This window comes from Triticum urartu, chromosome 4A, assembly GCF_056163025.1.
Source record: "Triticum urartu cultivar PI428250 chromosome 4A, HENAU_Tu73, whole genome shotgun sequence".
In the NCBI taxonomy this organism is placed as follows: Eukaryota; Viridiplantae; Streptophyta; class Magnoliopsida; order Poales; family Poaceae; genus Triticum; species Triticum urartu.
In genome coordinates, this window is record NC_141876.1 from 261,939,582 (window position 1) to 261,958,231 (window position 18,650).

The following is an 18,650-nucleotide window of genomic DNA, read 5'->3' on the forward strand; positions in this document are numbered from 1 at the left end:
GGTGTTTATCTTAGGGGTGTGTGGGGCCTAGAGCTGCTAGCGCCCGATCTGGAGGTCGGCCGGGATTAAAGGGATGGCCTGGGGGTGCTGCCAAGAACGGCGGTGGTGTGAGGTCGAGGGGAGGGCGAGGCGGCGGAGGCAGGGGTCTGGGCCGGTGGTCGCTGGCGGTTCAAGAAAGATCATCAACAGTGACTGGCGGGAGGTAGACGAAGGCCATCTGCCCGATCCTTATAGATCGGGTGGTTCATTAAAAAAATCAACTGGCCTATTTATTTTCAATCAACGGTTATCTTGATATGACCACATGTGGTGGTGTGCTGGAGGAGTACCTACATTTCCTGTGCTCATATATTACAAAATCATATGGAGTAGAATCTAATTTTGTTTGCCATGCAATGTTGTAGAGCTATCATATGTCTCCTATCATTTATTTTTTAGCTACCTGCTATCTGCTACTTTTATAGTGCACTAGTTTTGCACACACTTCACCCATACTCTCACTATTGTGTTTTTATGCAAGGGTATTTCAGAATCTTCCTCGAGAGAATCAGAAAAGAAAAGAGAGAAGTTGCTCCAGCTTTCTACGCGGGTAAGCACGGCACGTTACAGCGCTATAAAGGGTGCAGTGTCAGCAGATGGAGACGGTAAACGTAGCTCTAGAGTTGATGACCTCGCTCGCAATGAACCACCATCCCAGGTGCTTGCTTTAACTTCGTGGTGTCATATGTGGTTGCATGTTCCATATGGTGTCTAGCTTGTATTCGAAAGGCCGAAGTCAGTCTTTATTAAGATAAGGAAAGATATTTTTTACATGAACCACCATCCCGTGAGCACTAGAAGACAAATAGCTAGTCAGGGCACTGTCCGAGCCAGTGACAAGCCTAGCAAAGACAGGCATCACCTGCAAGCCAACTAAAAAGCCGCGATAGTGGCGAAGCAGTCCGCCTCCCACCAGGTTCTCAGGTCCTAGATGATCATGCTCACCACTCCAATCGGATGTCTAGCTTGTATTGCTTCCAATTTGGTTAAATTGCATCTGCTTAGCTTACACATTATACCTTTGAATATGACATGCCTTTCTGTTTTTGGTACATACTAGTACATCTGTGTATTAACCATGTTCTTACATCAAACTAATGTTCTTGTGTATCCCTCATCAATCACTTATGATGAGGCAGTCAGGCAAGTGGACTACTCCTCATTTAAAGAATGCAGTGTCAGCCTCCCGACATGATTCTCAAGAAATAGCAAGGCTAGATGAAGATAGTGAACGTAGCTCTGTAGTTGATTACCGCATTTCCCCTACACTAGCATCATAGGTGCTTGCTCTAACTTGGTAGCGTAATATGTGGTTGCATGTTGCATATGGTGTCTAGATTGTAATTCTTCCAATCTGGTTAAACTGCATGTGCTATTCTGATTAGCTTATACATTATACTTGTTAATGTGACATGCCTTCCTGTATTTAGTACATAGTACATATGTCTATTAAGCATGTCCTTACATAAAACTATTTTTTTGTATCCCGCATCAATCAATATGATGAGACAACTTTAGTATATGCAGTGCGATATTAGTTGCATCTTTCATATGATTTATAGCATGCGCTGCTTCTAATTTGTTGAAATTCCATTTATGATGGGAGCTTTTAACTTGGCAGAGTTATATTGGTTGCATCTTTCATGTGATGTCTAGCTTGCATTGCTTCTTATTTGTTGGAATGGTTTCTCCATAGTTTACACAAACAGTTGTGAACATGTCATGTCGTCCTGTTTTTCGTACATATTCCATCCTGGTATCATGTGTTTACCTTACATCAAAGTAGTGATTGTCAGTATCATGCATGAATGAGTTCTGAAGAGAGAATTTTATTGCTTTTTCTTGTTGGTTTGACTTGACAATTCAAAATCAATAAAGCGGAAGGAAGTTAGCAAGGCAGCGGATAAAGGTGCTCCTTCCAAACGGAGGGCCTCTACAGTTTCTACTCCTCCGTCCCCAAGATGATTTCCAGGACAACACATGCATAGACACTCAACGTAGCTATGTTTATGATGAGCACGTCTCCCCTAGTGTACCATCACCGGTGCTCCCTCTAACATGGCACTGTTATATGTGGTTGCATGTTATGTGTGATGTCTAGTTTGTATTGCTTCGAAATTTTGTTGAATTCCATCTGCTTACTTTACACATTATACTTGAATAAGACACGTGTTCCTGTTTCTTGAACATACAATATCTATCTATCACACCATGTTCTTACATCAAATTACTACTGTTGTGTAACCTACAACAATCACTTATCATAAGACACGTTTGACTTCGGAGTGTGATATAGGTTACATCTCGCATTATTTTCTAGATTGTACTACTAATTTGTTGAAATGGCACTTATGACGAGACAGTTTTAACTTGGTAGAGTGATATTCGTTGCATCTTTCATATGGTGTCTAGCTTTCATTGCTTCTAATTTGTTGAGATGCCTTCTCCTTAGTTTACACATCATAAGCTGTGAATATGCAATGGCACTAATGACGAGAGACCTCTAACTTGGTAGTGTGATGTTGTTTGCATCTTGCATATTGAGGGAGTCCTGGATTAGGGGGTGTTCGGATAGCCGGACTATACCTTCAGCCGGACTCCTGGACTATGAAGATACAAGATTGAAGACTTCGTCCCGTGTCTGGAAGGGACTTTCCTTGGCGTGGAAGGCAAGCTTGGCGATACGGATATGAAGATCTCCTACCATTGTAACCGACTTTGTGTAACCCGAACCCTCTCCGGTGTCTATAAACCGGAGGGTTTTAGTCCGTAGGACAACGTACACATCAACAATCATACCATAGGCTAGCTTCTAGGGTTTAGCCTCCTCGATCTCGTGGCAGATTACTCTTGTACTACCCATATCATCAATATTAATCAGGCAGGACGTCGGGTTTTACCTCCATTGAGAAGGCCCGAACCTGGGTAAAACTTCATGTCCCTTGTCTCCTATTACCATCCGGCCTAGACGCATAGTTCGGGACCCCCTACCCGAGATCCGCCAGTTTTGACACCGACATTAGTGCTTTCATGGAGAGTTCCTCTGTGTTGTCGCCGTCAGGCTCGATGGCTCCTACGATCATCGATAGCGATGCAGTCCAGGGTGAGACCTTCCTCCCCGGACAGATCTTCATCTTCGGCGGCTTCGCACTGCGGGCCAATTTGCTTGGCCGTCTGGAGCAGATCGAAAGCTACGCCCCTGGCTGTCAGGTCAGATTTGGAAGTTTAATCTACACGGCTGACATCCGCGAGGACTTGATATTCGACGGATTCGAGCCACTGCCGAGCGCGCCGCACTATCACGACGAGCATGATCTAGCTCTGCTGCCAAACAGTGCCCTGGAGGCTGCACCCACATCGGCTCCGACCCTTAATTCGGAGCCAACTGCGCCGATCGAGGATGGGCGGTTGGACGCCACCTCGGGGGCTGCGACCCCAACGGCGATTGAGCCAAACACCAGCCCCGTACTCTGCGAGACTCGTGACTCCAAGGAGCCGGACTCCTCTCCGGACTCCGAACCCTCCGCGCCCCTGCCGATCGAATCCGATTGGGTGCCGATCATGGAGTTCACTGCCGTGGACATCTTTCAGCACTCGCCTTTCGGCGATATCCTAAAGTCACTGAAGTCTCTCTCTTTATCAGGAGAGCCCTGGCCAGACTACGGTCAGCAAGGTTGGGGTACGGACGATGAAGAAATTCAAAGCCCACCCACCACCCACTTTGTAGCCACTGTCGACGACTTAACCGACATGCTCGACTTCGACTCCGAAGATATCGACGGTATGGACGCCGATGAAGGAGATGAAGAAGAACCAGCGCCTACTAGGCCTTGGAAGACCACCTCATCATATGACATACACATGGTGGACACCCCAAAAGAGGGAGATGGCGATGGAACAGCGGAGGATGACCCCTCCAAGAAATAGCCTAAGCACCGGCATCAGCGGCGCCGCTCAAAATCCCGCCAAAACAAACACGGTGATTCCGGCACGGGAGATAATAATACTCCGGAAAGCGCCAAAGAAAACCCCCTCCAGCAAGATTTAGCACAAGAGGATGGAGAATGTAGCCCTCATGAGAGAGCGGCAGACAGAGAGGTCGAGGACAATAATTATATGCCTCCCTCCGAAGACGAGGCAAGCCTCGACGACGACGAATTCATTGTGCCAGAGGATCCCGTCGAGCAAGAGCGTTTTCAAAGAAGGCTTATGGCCACGACAAGAAGCCTCTATAAAAAATAGTAACAGCTTAGAGCTGATCAAGATTTGCTAGTCGACAGATGGACTGAAGTCCTCGCGGCCGAAGAGCATAAACTCGAACGCCCCTCCAAGAGCTACCCAAAGCGCAGGTTGCTACCCCGATTAGAGGAGGAAGCACTTGATGCAGCCGACCGGCCACCTTGTGGTCGCGACAGAGAGGCCTCTCGGCCCTCCACTCAAGCCGCACCCTGTACCATGGCACGGGAATATGCGCCGGACTTATGAGACATGTTGGAGGACAAGGCAAGGCAAACAAGATCGATCTACGGATCGCGTGGGCGCCCCACAGCTCGAGATGGTAACCGTCACGCCGTCCACAAATTCTGCGGGGCCGAACACAGTAGACAAGGCTCATTGGAGCTACGTCATGATATAGCCCAGTATAGAGGCGCCGCACACCCACTCTGCTTTACAGACGAAATAATGGATCATCAAATCCCCGAGGGTTTCAAACCCGTAAACATCGAATCATATGACGGCACAACAGATCCTGCGGTATGGATCGAGGATTATCTCCTTCATATCCACATGGCCCGCGGTGATGATTTCCACGCTATCAAATACCTCCCACTCAAGCTTAAACAACCAGCTCAGCATTGGCTTAACAGCTTGCCAACAGGATCAATCAGTTGTTGGGAGGACCTAGAAGCCGCATTCCTCGATAATTTCCAGGGCACTTATGTGCGACCCCCAGACGCCGATGACCTAAGTCACGTAATTCAGCAGCCAGAGGAATCGGCCAGGCAATTCTGGACACAGTTCCTAACAAAGAAAAATCAAATAGTCGACTTTCCTGTAAGTGCATCTAGTGCCACCCCTAGTTGGTTTTGGAGTATTGACGACAAACCTAGTTGAGGGACTAATGTGTTTGTGAGAATTGCAGGATAACATAGGTAGAAGTCCCTCATTGATTCGGTTTTCCTACCAGAGATGACCCCTAAAAATGTATGAAGACATTGAAGTCAAAGGTGGTATATGAAGACATTCACATTGAAGACTATGACAAGAGAACACATCGCATGAAGCCTATGGAGCTCGAAGACTTAGATCTTTCGTAGTTCTTTTTATTCTTTGTTGAGTCATAGGAACCACCATACTGTTAAGTGGGGTCCAAGAGAACTAGTCAGAATGACTGAAGTGATGCTTAATCAAAACCTATGTCTTCGAGTGAAGACTATGAGAGCGAATCTTGTCCAGAGTCGGACATGTCAGCTTTGCTTGTAGCCCAAGTAAAGTTGCCGTGTGAGTTTGAAATCTGACCGTTGGAACACGTGTCAGTTCCTTAGTGACTCAAGGTCATTTCGGACAAATCAGGTCGGGTTGCCTAGTGGCTATAAATAGCCCACCCCCTACAACCATAAAAGGGTTGGCTGCTCAGAGTTAGTGTACGGCTTTTGTCGTTTGAGAGCAACCCACCTTGAAGCCTTTGAGAGAGAATTCCTTGCGAGGATAAAGCCCTAACCACCTAGAGCCAAAGAGAATTAGGCATCACTTAAGTCTTCTTGTCTGTGTGATCTGAAGACTTATTACACTTGAGGACTGTGAATCCTCCAGCCGGTTAGGCGTCGCATTCTGAGCATCGAAGAGACATTGTGGATTGCCGGTGAACGAAGTCTGTGAAGGTTTGGGAGTCTACCTTGAAGACTTACCAGAGTGATTGGGCGAGGTCTATGTGACCTTAGCTCAAGGGGAATACGGTGAGGACTGGGTGTCCTGAGCTACGTGTTCAGGACTGGGTGTCCGGGACTGTGTGTCCTCAGGTTTAAATACCTAGCCGCCCTAACCAGACGTACAGTTGTCACAGCAACTGGAACTGGTCCAACACATCATTGTCTTCAACGAGTCACTGTTTTCATCCTTCCCTTCTCTTTACGTACTGTTACTCCTAGTGAAGTCATTGTATGATTGCACTATCTTTTATCTTCACTGAGTGACTGCGTGTTCTGTTTGGCTTCATAATATCATCCTACCTGATCCTTACTACATTGCTACTATTAGTCATCGTGCTTTCACTCTATTGAATACTTGACTATGGCTTGCCTAGTGTAGTCTACCTTCCGCTGCAGGGTAATAGGTTTATTTCTATCGTTTGTCTTCATAACTTCCACGTTTTGAAGACTTTCATAAAAATCACCTATTCACCCCCCTCTAGTCGATATAACGCACTTTCAATTGGTACCAGAGCAAGGTACTCCCTTGTTCTGTGTGATTCGGTTTAACCACCTGGAGTTTTAGCTATGTCGACTGCAGGGATAATCAAAGTCTCCGCTGCGTGCCCCGTCTTCGATGGAATTGAATATCCCTACTGGAAGAATAAGATGCGCATGCATCTTGAAGCCATTGACGTCGACCTATGGTATGTCATCAAGAACGGCGTTCCCAAGGCTGGAGAAGGTGTCACTGCTGCTGACGTCAAGAAGTTCGTTCAACTAGACTCTACTGCCAAGAATATCATCTGTGGTCATCTGACCAAAGGACAGTATGGCCGCGTGAGTGCTTTGGAAACATCTAAGCTAGTCTAGGACATGCTCTCCAAGGTCAACGAAGGCGTCTCAACCCGAGAGATCAAAGAATCAGTGTCCTTCGCAACCTCTTCAACCGCTTCAAGAGAAATGACAATGAGAATGTCTAGCTCACATTTGATCGACTCACTGACATCACGAATGAGCTTCAAGCCCTTGGCGCTACTGAGATCACCAAGCATGAAGTCGTCAAGACACTACTGAGATCACTTGACAGTTCGTTTGACACCCTAGCCCTGATGATTCAAGAACGTCCTGATTTCAAGACACTCGATCCGTCTGACATACTTGAGAGGCTCAACACACATGAGTTTCAGCTTTCTGAGAAAAGAGATATCTACGGTCCAAACTATGGGCGAACTCGTGCCTTGAAGGCAAAAGCGGTCTCCTCATCTGAAGAAGAATCTGACAGCAGTTCTGATGATCCTGAAGACATTGGAAGGGAACTTGCTATGCTTGTGAAGAAGTTCCAAAAATTCACCAAGAAGAAAGGCTTCAGAAAGTCTTCCCGATCAAGATCAAGGAATGATGAAGCTTCTGCTCATGACTACAAGAAGAAAACATGTCACAAGTGCAAGAAACCTGGCCACTTCATCTCTGAGTGTCCGCAGTGGGACAATGAGAACAAAAAGAAGAACAAGAGCAAGGAATATGACTCTGACGACAAGAAGAAGAAGAAATACTCAAAGTCTTCTTCCAAGTCTTCTTCAAAGTCTTCATCACACAAGAAGAGCTCATCTGGCAAGGCACGTGCGTTTGTTGGCAAGGAAATGGATTCAGAGGAGGAGTCCGCTTCTAAGGAGGCGGAGGTGGAGTCTGAGGAGGAGTCTGATTCTGGCGTCGCAAGTCTGGCTACAGCATACGTTGCCAAGTCCATCTTCAACACTGAAGACAATGACCTCATCACAGACACCGATGCAAATGACAAGGACTACTCCGCTCCTACCTACTGCTTCATGGCACGCGGTGCCAAGGTAAACACACACACTACTCACTATCAAACATCTAGTGACGATGACTCTGATTGTGGTTCAAAACCCAGCTACAAAACACTTGCTAAAATTGCAACTGAACAACAGAAAGCCATGGAACATATTCAAAAACTGTTAGACAAAAGCGATGATCTGTTAGGCGCTGAAATGACTCGATCTGAGTCCTTAATTGAAGACATAAAAAATCTTCACGATAAGTATGAGGAACTTGAAAGTCATCATGAAACGCTCTCAACAACTCATGAAAAGATTTCCTATGATTATCTTCAAAGGAAGCAAGATTTGGAGAAATTGAGAGCGGCTCATGAAGATCTTCAAAAGGAAAATGAGTCACTTCGCTCCAAACAGATCAGTTCTGCTCAGGAAGGATTTGAACCACCATGTCTTAAGTGCATTGAGCGTGATAATGCTACTACTGTTGCTGAATGTTTTACTGCTGCTACTGTTGCAATATCTTCAACTGTTGATGTGGGAACTAACCCCTCTGTTGAGGATTCCACTGCTATTGCTGATGAGAATGCTAGGTTGAAGACATTGCTTGAAACAGGGATGTACAAAAGTCTTAAAGGGCATCAGACACTATGTGATGTCCTCAAAAAGCAGATCTTGAACCGAAACCCGAGGAAAGAGGGTGTTGGGTTCGTAAGGAAAATGAATGCTGATGGCTCTTACTGGAAACCTGAGCAGTACCCCAAAACCACATGGGTTGCTGCAAAGGAATCTTCAGCAGATCTATCCAATCTATCTGGCTTCACTTGTGCAAACCCCATTGTCATTGATGAATCCTTTGATGCAAACTATAAACTATTTAAGAATCAGAATGGTGAAGTGTTTGCCAGGTACATTGGTACTAACTGCAGGAATGGACCACCTATGAAGAAGATCTGGGTTCTGAAAGAGTATCTGGAGAATCTTCCTGTGAATGTCATCATGACACCACACGTGAAGAAGAAAAACCTCAGACCACAGGCTTCATACGGTCCAAAGGCTTCATACAGACAGAGGACTCACCTGAGTCGCACTAACGCAAATGTTTTGCAGGGAAACCATACTCAGGCCTATGAATATGAGCGCGGTTCATCAAACCGCCATGTTCATAAGACCAAGAACTATTCTGCTTATTCTTATGAGTACTATTGTCCGCCTGCAAGACTTTTTGCTAGGGCTCCAAAGCCAAAGTTCTCAGACGCTGCACTTAGACTTATTGCTTCTAAGCCACCCTTGAAGATGTGGGTGGCTAAGAAAGCTTAACTCTCTTTTGCAGGGAAAGGTCTCCAGCAGAAAGCCAAAATCGGCTGACGCTATTGCTGGGGACCTTAAACATCTTGTAGGGCGCAAGATCAAATGCCCGAATGGTCTTACTATGTACTTCGTTCCTGAATCGCTTGCTACTCTCCCTATCAGTCCTAATCTGGATCTAAGTTTTCATAAGCCACTGGCTCGTCAAATGTTTTTTCTTCACAATTCTCTTCATGAAGCCTATCCCCCTAACTGCACTGTAGGGTACGACACCAGCGTCTTCAGAATGGATTATTGATAGTGGGTGTACCAACCACATGACCGGCAAAACAAGCCTTCTTATGGACTCAACCTTACGTCCATCCGACAAGAGTCACATCACATTTGCTGACACTGGTAAAAGTAAGGTATTGGGTCTAGGTAGAGTTGCAATCTCAAAGGATCAACACATGGATAAAGTCATGCTTGTTGAATCCCTTGTCTTCAACTTAATGTCTGTCTCAATGCTTTGCGATTTGAACATGATCGTAATATTTGGAAAATATCGCTGCCTTGTACTAATGGAATCTGACAAGTCTCTAGTGTTTGAAGGGTGTCGGAAAGATGATTTGTACATGGTAGATTTTTCGGCACGACCACAGCTTGCCGTATGTCTTCTAGCAAAGGCTTCAGAATGCTGGCTCTGGCATCGGAGGCTAGGGCATGCTGGCATGAGGAACCTCCACACCCTTGCAAAGAAGAAGCATGTCATAGGCATCGATGGCGTCAAGTTCAAGAAAGATCACTTATGCGGTGCCTGTGAAGCAGGGAAGATGACAAGGGCCAAACATCCCTCGAAGACAATCATGACAACCACTCGACCCTTCGAACTGCTCCACATGGATCTTTTCGGTCCCACTCATTACTCAACTCTTACTACTACTGCTTGCCTCTATGGCTTTGTTATTGTTGATGATTATTCTAGATATACTTGGGTGCACATAATCCTCTACAAGACTGAAGTGCAGGATGTCTTCAGACGCTTCGCCAATCGAGCAATCAACAACTATGGCGCCAGGATAAAGCACATCAGAAGTGACAATAGCACTGAATTCAAGAACACTGGCCTTGATACATATCTAGATACCTTGGGCATCACACATGAATTCTCAGCCCCATACACGCCACAGCAGAATGGTGTCGTCGAACGCAAGAACAGAACACTCATTGAGATGGCCCGAACGATGCTTGATGAATACAAGACTCCAAGAAAATTCTGGCCTGAAGCCATTGATACTGCATGCCATACAATCAATCGTGTTTATCTTCACAAGCTTCTGAACAAGACATCTTATGAGCTCCTTACTGGCAAGAAGCCAAATGTCAGTTACTTCAGAGTATTTGGTGCCAGGTGCTGGATCAAGGATCCACATCACACTTCAAAATTTGCACCAAAAGCACATGAGGGTTTTATGCTTGGATATGGAAAGGATTCGCACTCCTACAGAGTCTTCAATCTCTTTCTTTATAAAGTGGTTGAAACAGTGGATGTGCGATTTGATGAGACTAACGGTTCACAAAGAGAGCACCTGCCAAATGTGCTAGATGAAGTTCCATCCAGCGAATCAATCAAGCTAATGGGAACTGGAGAAATTATACCCTCTGAAGCTCAACCTGAAGAGGAACTTATCATCTCCGCACCTGATCAACCCGAAGACAATGCTTAGCCTGAAGACAATCCCACTAACCATGACAATGATCAGCAAGAGCAAAATCTTCGCCCTGTACATCCTCGTGTTGCCAATGAAGTGCAGATTGAGAGAATAATTGATAGCATCAATGCACCTGGTCCGCTTACTCGTTCAAGGGCGACTCAGCTGGCAAATTTCTGTGGGCACTTCGCATTCATCTCAATAACAGAACCCAAGAAAGTTGAAGAAGCCTTCATGGAACCTGAATGGATTCAAGCTATGCAAGAAGAGCTTCAACAGTTTGAGCTGAATAATGTATGGGAACTGGTTAAGCGTCCTGATCCTCGGAAGCACAACATAATTGGCACCAAATGGATATACCGCAACAAGCAAGATGAGCATGGTCAAGTTGTCAGAAACAAAGCTCGTCTCGTTGCTCAAGGATATACTCAAGTGGAAGGCATTGACTTCGATGAAACATTTGCTCCGGTGGCTCGACTTGAAGCCATACGCATACTGCTGGCCTATGCAAATCATCATAACATACTTCTATATCAAATGGATGTGAAGAGTGCTTTTCTCAATGGCAAGATTGAAGAAGAAGTGTATGTTGCACAACTGCCTGGCTTTGAAGATCCAAAACATCCTGACATGGTATACAAGCTCAACAAGGCGCTGTATGGCCTCAAACAAGCCCCTCGGGTTTGGTATGACACACTCAAATACTTCCTGAAGAGCAAAGGCTTCATACCTGGTTCCCTCGACCCCACTCTCTTCACGAAGACATATGATGGTGAACTGATTGTGTGCCAAATATATGTGGATGACATTATCTTCGGCTGCACCAATCAGAAGTACAGTGAAGAGTTTGGATATATGATGCAAGAGCAATATCAGATGTCCATGATGGGAGAGCTGAAGTTCTTCCTCGGTCTTCAAATACGACAACAACGCAACGGCATCTTCATATCTCAAGAGAAGTATCTCAAAGATTGCCTGAACAAGTTTGGTATGCAAGACTGCAAAGGCTTCACGACGCCAATGCCAGCCAAACATCATCTGGGTCCCGACGACAATGGTAAAGAGTTCGATCAAAAGGTATACCGCTCCATGATTGGTTCTTTACTTTATCTATGTGCATCTAGGCCAGATATTATGCTTAGTGTTTGCATGTGTGCTCGATTTCAAGCGGCACCAAAGGAGTCGCATCACTTAGCTGTCAAGCGAATTCTTTGATATTTGGCTCACACCCCAACTCTAGGATTATGGTATCCAAAGGGCTCAGAGTTTGATCTGGTTGGATTGTCGGATGCTGATTATGCTGGTGACAAGGTGGATCGCAAGTCTACATCAGGCACATGTCATTTTCTGGGACGATCACTTGTATGTTGGTCTTCAAAGAAGCAGAACTGTGTATCTCTCTCCACTGCTGAATCTGAATACATTGCTGCTGGATCTTGCTGCGCTCAGCTTCTGTGGATGAAGCAAACACACAAGGACTATGGCATTCATCTGAAGCAAGTGCCACTCTACTGCGACAACAAAAGCGCCATCAAGATTGCCAACAACCCAGTTCAGCACTCGAAGACAAAGCACATTGAAATTCGTCATCACTTTCTCAGAGATCATGTTGTGAAGGAAGATATTGATATCATACACGTCAACATTGAAGAGAAATTGGCTGATATCTTCACCAAATCCTTGGATGAGAAGAGATTTTGCAAGTTACGGTGTGAGCTAAATATCCTGGAATCCTCAAATGTCCTGTGATCAGGCACACATCCTAACACTTATGCATATTGATGACTTAGATGTGCAACACATGAAGTAAAGTATATCTTCAATCAATGAAGACATACATTCTAAGTGTGAATACATTAATGTGGAATTTGACATCGGAGCGCCAAGATAATTGTGCGCCGTGTCTGGGTCTAATACTTCCTATACGGTGGGTAACGCCACCACCAAAAGTTCTGTTCGAAGTGTTTCACTCATGGCGTTACATTTGCTATGTCTTCACATTTGGTTTGGCTTAAATCTCAACATGTCTTCATGATTATCTTCACTATGTTGGATATATATATACTAGTGTTCTGTCCTCTACAGCATTCACTTATAGCTATGTCTTCTTGTTGAATCTTTTGAACTAAGTGAATGTGATCGGACCCTAACCTATCTATGCTTTCTATCTCAAACTCTATCTCTCCAAATCATATGCATTCTATTGAAACTGTCAAATGTATTCTCTGCGTCCTTGTCAGCAGAAGATACAGAGACAACCATTAAGTCCGTTTTCAATGCTCATTCCTCCACCTGAAACCCGAAGAAGTCGGAACGACCACCCGACAATCCAGGCGTGCGTGGGACGTGGAACAAACCCCAATATGTTGCATGATGGCCATGTGTTCCTCAGATGCGAATCGCCAGGGGCACCTGTGTAATAACGCAGTGCCGCCCTTGTACCTATAAATACACACCTCACAGCAGTCATTATCTCTTCTTCCACTCCCGCACGAACCCTAGCGCCACTGCTAGCCCTCGACGACGCCGGCGACAAAGCGCTTCGCTGTCGCAACCTCTCCGACGCCGTCTTCACGCCGACCGCGGACATCGCCTTCTCCGCCGTCGCCGTAGGTGTCCTCCGTCGCCAAGTTAGGGCACGGATGATCGAACTGCTCGGCCTCCTCTTCCACTCCGTCTAGCAGTTCTTCGTGTGGTAAATAAAAACTCCTTTTTACGGCCTCTTTGATCCTATAGCTTTATCACTTTCTACCACAAGCAGTTTCTATTCACACAAGTTGGATCTCTTTCATACTGCATCTCATAACATGCCTAGTATATTCACTTATGCTTCACAAAGTAGTTAGATTCCTCACTTGTACTGATCCGTGGATTCGTACAAATCTGGAACCAACTCCTTATCTATGAGTGAATGTCTTCGCATGATGAGGTCAATGTCTTCTAAACTGATTTATCTTCAAAATCTTCTGAGAATGCATATGACCTCTTCCCCTTCCCTCGCACCTTAATGCTGTCATAGATACATGTCCGTGGGAGAATCCCTTGGTTCTCATAGTCTGCATTCATTTGCAGAATTCTTACAGCATCACATAAATTCTCCCGAAGCCAGTTCCTGTTTGTCCAGCAAGTGAAAACCTGTGAAGCCTCTGAACGTATTGAAGCCTTTCAGTTTAAAGTTCATGGCTTCAGAGAAATCAGCAAGGAAGGGTGGCAGAAAGCGTCGAGGAGAAACATCAAGAGATCTGCCCGATGACCTCTCAGAGCTGTACAAGATAGATCCTGAAGAGAATTACAATTAGCACAAGACGCGAATCCAATGGATTTGACGCTATTAGGCAGAACAGTGGTTCAAGTACAGATTTGTGACCAAGGAATATGCTGAAAAGAATGCCATCAAGCGACAATGGGGAGACATCCTCTACAAAAATCTTCAACCCAGGACCAGAGATGAAGCCATTGAACAAGGCTTCTATCCCTGCATGGTCCGTGGACCACAGCCTGCGGATGCTGACCCATCGCCCCTGCTATGGTGTCGTGACGACATTCTATTCAAGCCCAGAACTCAGCAAAGCAGAACAAGAAGACATTGGGACTAGACTTCAACCCTGGTCCTTCTGCTCCAAGTGATGACGGCACACGTGATGCAGAACCCAATGTCGTCGGTCCTTTCTACAACCTTGAAGGTCTCATCACCCATATCTTGGTTCAAGGGACAGCCGTGGATGAGCCTGCAGATGACGCTGAATTAGATGAAGCGCCTGCAGCGCCGAAGCCAAAGAAGCTGAAGCAGCCAAAAGCTTCAAAGCCGGCCTCTGCACCCAAAATCTCACGGGCGAAGCCACTAGCAATTGCACCACCTAAAGACAGTGTGTAGTCTGAAGATTTGTCACGCATCTCCAAGCCCCAGAAGGTCAAGATGCCTCTGCCACACACCGGCCAAGAACTAACAGCTGCTGCCATTCTGCGCAATGATGCCATTGATCTGTCAAGTGATGAAGATCTTGCAGATGAAGCTCTTGAGCAAATCATCAAGAGCAAAGAAGAAGCAGAAATCTTTAATGATCTGCCTCTCTTTGATCTAAAAATCATCCACAACTTCATTGATGAATGGTTTGACACGCCAAACATCAGCTTCAAAGATCTGCAGCTACCCATTGGCCTCAGTGTCGCCTTCCATGGCGCCATTGCTTCAGAGCTAGCTATCGCCCAGCGCATTGTTGAACTGAAGCAGAAGATTGACTTTGAAAAGGCTTAGTTCAAGAAGCATATGGCCAAGCTCAGCGTGCAAGAGGTGAAGAACTTCAAGATTATGCTGCATGAGCTCAAGGAAGCCTTTCTCAAGAAACGTGCAGAAGCTCAGGGTTCTCGTGAGCGCATGAAGGTTCTGGCTGACAGATGTGTGCAAGCCTATAATGAGGCTGAGAAGCGCAAGGCCCTTGGGCGTCCTGGCATCGACCCCAGGATGGCTGCAAAGAAGAAGAAGCCCGCTATGGCTGAACCCGACGCACCAAGGCAGGAAGCAGATCCCATTGTCTTCCCAACTAGAATGACTGGCTCGAAGCCAAAAGCCCGGTCAACCGCTTCAGAGCTAAAGAAGACAAGGACTGCTGAGGCTGAAGCCAGGAAGAGGAAACATCCTGAAGCCTCTCCTACTTCCCCCTCCAAGAAGAAGAGGAAGACCAAGAAAGAATGGGCTGCTCCCACGGAGCCCTTGATTGTTGAACCCATTTCCATGGTTCGTCCTGACGCTGAACGCCAACTGACAATCCATGAGCCTGCTTTCACAGAGGCTCATGAAGCTGAAGACTTTCCAGTAGCTGATCCCATCGCTACTGAAGACATTTGTCACCATGACCATGTAGAAGATGGTGCAGTCCTTCCTCAGCTCGAGCACAGCGAACTCATCAGCATTGGTCGTCCTCTGACGCCAATTGCTCAGGATGCTTCATGGGCTGATCGCCCACAAGAGGAAGGAGACTTTGAGGCCCAGCCAACTCCAACTACACAGGCATCGCCTGCGTTGCGCAGGCTTCGCAAAGGTTGGATTGCTGCCGTTCGTCACTGACCAAGAGCATTGGAATGAAGAGTTGCTGCTCCAATTCTATGCCACACTTCACATCCGCGGGTATAACAGAGATCCGAAGACTTGGGTCCTGGAGTGGATGACAGGAAATGTTCATCACGAAGCCAAAGCCTTTGACATCATTGAGCTCACTGGTCTACCCACTCCCGGCGATCTCTACGAATCTGGCTGTCAACTTCACAGTGAAGCTGTGGAGAGCATCTTTCAGAAGCCTGAACCTAACATGAGTCAGATGCTCAGTATGATGAAGCCATTACCCCAAGATGCTGCATATCCCAAAGAGTTCTTCGTTGAAGACCTAGAGTATCTACCAAGGACTATTTATCACATCATAAGGCAAACTCTATGGCTCATCAAAGGGCACTCTCCACATGGCAAGCTAGAAGGTGCAATGAAGACTTTGGTCTTCTATATTCTTCATGGAAAATGCTTCAATGCACAAGACTTCTTCATTCGCCAACTTGCTGCATCAGGCTCTGATCTGTTTGACTTGAAGTTCTATGCCCCATGGGTAATGCGGCTGATCAAACTTCACTCCGCTATCTCATATCAGCCATCTGCTCGCAATCATCTGATTTTTCTGCCTGATATGGATATGTCTATTGAAGCCATCTATCCTGAGCCTGCCAAGGAACCTCTAAGTCTTCAGAATGCAGAGCATCAAAGTTTTTCTCAGAACATTGAAGGAGTTGAAGCAGTCACTCGTGTGTATCCTTTGGCTGGCACTACACGTGCACCGCATCCTGCTCTCACTGAAGCCACTGACCGTACAACTGCCCCACGACCCAAGAAGCGCACTCGTGTTCTCAATGACCGAGAGCTTCTTGTGGCTCTTCATCAGAAATAGGATAGGCATCATGACTGGCTGAAGCGTCAAATGCAAAGCCTCTTGGTGGATATTAATCGCATTCGCAATCTTGCCATCAAGAATGCCTTTGTTTCCCATGAAACCTCTTGCCGCACATGGAAAGGGCTGACGCTGATGTGTTCTGAAGATGATCTTCAAGAGGATGGCTTCTCTAAGCGCTTCAAGTTTGACTCCACACCTCCTCGAAGGGCAGTGCTGCGACGAAATCCATCTCTTGAAGACTCTGAGTTCTCTTCCTCTGTTGCAACTATAAATGCCAGAGTGATCGAGGATGACGACGATGCTACTTCACCGCCGCCTCCTTCAGCACGCTTCGACACTGCTCCAAGCTCTTCTGCACCACCAAACACCACCGATGACACTGCTGCTTCACCTACTCTTCATGGGAACGAGTAGATGCTCTATGTCTTCAAACCTTTTTGGTCCTTACTGACAAAAGGGGGAGAAGCATATGAGTTTGATAGTCTTCAAGCGGGTCCATATGGGCAGGTGCTTCATATTTTGCTTCGTGTTTACAACTCTCGTTTTGATACATTTGGTTCTTTGAGTTGTAACACTTAAAACTCGATGGTCGTCTGCTACTTATTTGCCACCTTGTGATGCGTTGATAAATTCCGCATGTGCGACGACAAATTCCGCACTTAGATCATTTTGCAGACGTCCATTTTCCATTATACATGTCATTATCTTCGCATACCTTCACATGCATAGTGGATTGTCATCATAAGTTGAAGAGGATCTCCACAAGCACAACCTGCCATGTGCATTTGCATTCCAAAAGCAAATTATTTATATGCACCTCTTTAGGGGGAGCCCTTGCAACTTATGAAGCCAATTCCTTATCCTTTACAATTTCACATATTATATTCCCCGTTGAAAACTTCAACTAGTTTGTCATCAATCACCAAAAAGGGGGAGATTGTAAGTGCATCTAGTGCCACCCCTAGTTGGTTTTGGAGTATTGACGACAAACCTAGTTGAGGGACTAATGTGTTTGTGAGAATTGCAGGATAACACAGGTAGAAGTCCCTCATTGATTCGGTTTTCCTACCAGAGATGACCCCTAAAAATGTATGAAGACATTGAAGTCAAAGGTAGTATATGAAGATATTCACATTGAAGACTATGACAAGAGAAGACATCACATGAAGCCTATGGAGCTCGAAGACTTAGATCTTTCGTAGTTCTTTTTCTTCTTTATTGAGTCATAGGAACCACCGTACTGTTAAGTGGGGTCCAAGAGAACCAGTCAGAATGACTGAAGTGATGCTTAATCAAAACCTATGTCTTTGAGTGAAGACTATGAGAGCGAATCTTGTCCAGAGTCGGACAAGTCAGCTTTGCTTGTAGCCCAAGTAAAGTTGACGTGTGAGTTTGAAATCGGACTGTTGGAACACGTGTCAGTTCCTTAGTGACCCAGGGTCATTTCGGATAAATCAGGTCGGGTTGCCTAGTGGCTATAAATAGCCCACCCCCTACAACCATAAAAGGGTTGGTTGCTCAGAGTTAGTATACAGATTTTGTTGTTTGAGAGCAACCCACCTCGACGCCTTTGAGAGAGAATTCCTTACGAGGATAAAGCCCTAACCACCCAGAGCCAAAGAGAATTAGGCATCACTTAAGTCTTCTTGTCTGTGTGATCTGAAGACTTATTACACTTGAGGACTGTGAATCCTCCAGCCGGTTAGGAGTCGCGTTCTGAGCATCCAAGAGACATTGTGGATTGCCGGTGAACGAAGTCTGTGAAGGTTTGGGAGTCTACCTTGAAGACTTACCAGAGTGATTGGGCGAGGTCTGTGTGACCTTAGCTCAAGGGGAATACGGTGAGTACTGGGTGTCCTGAGCTGCGTGTTCAGGACTGGGTGTCCGGGACTGTGTGTCCTCAGGTTTAAATACCTAGCCGCCCTAACCAGACGTACAGTTGTCACAGCAACTGGAACTGGTCCAACACATCAT